Raw genomic sequence first — 3,244 nt, 5'->3', positions numbered from 1 at the left:
CACGCGGGCGTAGTGGAGCTTTGAGGAGGTGAAGAGGTGGCAGGGTGGGTGGGAGTCACGTGGCGGGCGCCCAATGGGACAGTCAGCCTTGCCGTGGCCGCCACTGCCCTGCTCCTCCCGTTGGCATGTCCAGCAGTGCACGGGCAAACAGGTATGCACCATTAAGCAAGTGAGGGAGGCACGTGGTGAGAGCGCCCCCCTCCCTCCCCTCCCTACGTCAACCGGGCTGCAGCAGTGGGGACCTCCTGTCCCGGGCAGCGATCGGTGGATCGAGGGACAGGAGGAGGGGAAGGGGACAGGAGGAGGGGAAGGGAACAGGAGGAAGGGAAGGGGACAGGAGGAAGGGAAGGGGACAGGAGGAGGGGAGAGCTAACGCAAAGGCGCATACTTGCGGGAGAGGGCACGAGCAGAGGGTCGCGGTGGTGAGAAGGGAGCCATGTGGGGACCAGGGGGTCGCACGAGTTTGCTTGCAGGGAAGGAGCAGAGGGGCCGCAGCATGGAGAGTACTTACCCTCCAACAGATGTCCGGGCAGAAAGAATGGCCGCTTGTTGGGGGCGGGCTCATATAGAGCCTGGCCGCGCGCTCACAAAGCCTGGGAGCGCGCCAATCCGCTGTCAAGTAGGGGGAGTTTTTTTTTTTTTTAGCGCGAGCAGGAGAATTTTAGCGAGAGCAGGGGAAATTTTAAAAAACCTAGTGTGCTGCTTGGGCCAATATTTACTCGCCCGGGGGTTAAATCCACACGCCCCAGGCGTGTAAATGTATAGGATTGTCGAACACTGTATATACATATATATATATGAGAAAAGAGAGAGAGCGCACACCCCATAGCATAAAACTGTGTATTTAATATTAAAAGGGAAGGGAGGAGGGGGGGGAAAGAAACGCACTCACAAGAGTAAAATGACAATAAAGCAATTTGTGATAATATCACCACCATCCGGTCTCTGTGCTGCAAAGGTCCACAAATATAGGCTCCCTCAGGGCTGCGTGAAGAAGTCGTAGCTCGCCGGAGGTGTAGTTTGCCGACTCGAAATCAGTCCATGAGGTCCCAGAAATCACCTCTCCACCTTTAATGTGGTGTCCTGGGGTGTCAGTACAATACTGGTCTGGTTGGAGTTAAACACTGAACAGTTTTTAGGTCTAAATAGACCAATTCCGACAATATTCATTCAAGACTGCAAAGGGCTATTGGACAAAATAAATAAAATTATGGGTGGATATCAAATTTAATTGTCCCTAGTTTGCATGCAACCCCACAGTATAATTATAAAGGAAACCCTTTAGTGTCCCAATTGATAAGATTCAATTGCAGACGTGAATGCTATTATCTACATTTGGAAACAATTAATAACAATGATAAACAATAATGGTATATTGTTGGATTAGAATCCTAAATGCCTGTGTCCCCTGTCTACCCCAATGGATAGGCATGAGACCTCAGACATGGGCCATGTATTAACATGAATTAGAAATAAACTGGATATTTAATAATGAGCACATAGTATTTAATAAATATATTAATATATTAAGGTTAATACACAATATAAACTAGATCATTAATTTAAAAACACACAAGCAAAAGCACACATAATATTATAATTATCCTTGTGCACAAATTCATTTCCTCATTTAATTATTCACATGATTTTTATAGTTCACATTATTGATCAATTCTACACAATATTTGAAACCCTTTGCTAGCAACTGCGCATATGCCGGGATTCATTTGCTTTTCATTTTGTCATGCAGGTGACTGTGGGATACAAGGTCTGAGTTTGCAGTTCTCCTGTTTCTTTTGCAAAGAAGACACTAATAATTAATCCTTGTGACCCTTTACAAATAGGTCAATTAGATATTCAAGAAGGGGCTAATCGTCTCCCATCAATTCATTCTATATACAAATATATAAAAATTAAAGAAATTAAAATTATTAGATCATTTTAAACATCCCAAATCACTCCTTATAGTGAATTCATTTCTTCTCATCAAGTATTGAGTTATGTTATATAGGTCCTAATGGCCCATGTCTGAGGTCTCATGCCTATCCATTGGGGTAGACAGGGGACACAGGCATTTAGTACACCTTAGGGGGTCCGATCTGCAACCGGGTGGGTGTCTATGGGCTACATACATATACACACACACTCTCCCACACACTTCCCCTCACTCCTTCATATACTCTTCCACACACTTCCCCTCACTCCATTCTATACTCTCCCATACACTTCCCCTCACTCCTTCCTATACCCCTCCCCTGTTCACTCACATCTTTCTATACTGCCATACACTTTCCTTATAAGTAGATATCCCGCATGCCCTCGTCTCCTGTCACTGCTCTCCTGCTCCGGCGCGCGCTGTTACCCCCACCCTCCCACCTCGCGCTCCCTTCTCACGCACCTCGCTCTCCACTTTCTTCACCCGCAGCTTTTGCCACGAGTTAGCCAGCTGCGCTAGCGGCATCTTCCCCGACCGAGCAGCGCGCAGAGCCGGGGCTTCCCGCACGAGCCTCAGTGGAGGGAACAGTCTGTCTTTCCATGGCTGCTCGCCCTCTCCACAGCCGCTGTGGGGGGAGTGGTGGAGGAGAGCCATGGTGGAACCCCTGGGACTGCTCCATGGAACCCCAGGGTTCCACAGAACCCCATTTGGGAAACGCTGGCTTAGAAAATAGTAACTAATTATTCTCTGCTCTTGTACTGGCTAAACCAATGTTATACAATTACCTATTGCTTTACTTGCTTCTCCGCCTTTCACCTGTTCTCTCTTCTTCACTCACTACCATGCCACCTTGTCTCAGTTTGTTATGCTCTCTCAGTGGGGCTTATTCTGTAAGAGGTAATAGCTCAAAAGTGGAGCCATTACATGGATATCCCCATTGAAGTTGGCTTACAGAATAAACCCCAAAACATTTCTACTGATGATTAAGTCCTGCTAAATCCTTTTTAAGCAACGATCTGCTGCATACCACAATATTAAAAAACAAAAGAAATATGGAACTGGCAAAAGGTAATTAAATCGGGTTTAACTAAACCACCTTCAGAAAAAGTAAGAGGGCAATGCTACAGTTCTCAAAAAGACAACAATTGTATTAAACAAAAACCATAAAGCTAAGAAACAAAGGAGCACTCAAAGAAGCCTCTCTAAAGCATTGAATTGTAAGAGTAAAACATGAATGTGCAATATTACAGTCAAAACAACAATATATACGCCAAATAGAAAGTATTCACCAGCAGCAGTAACTCGAGT

The sequence above is a fragment of the Ascaphus truei genome, chromosome 5, assembly GCF_040206685.1.
Source record: "Ascaphus truei isolate aAscTru1 chromosome 5, aAscTru1.hap1, whole genome shotgun sequence".
NCBI lineage: Eukaryota > Metazoa > Chordata > Amphibia > Anura > Ascaphidae > Ascaphus > Ascaphus truei.
This window is presented reverse-complemented; position numbering follows the sequence as displayed.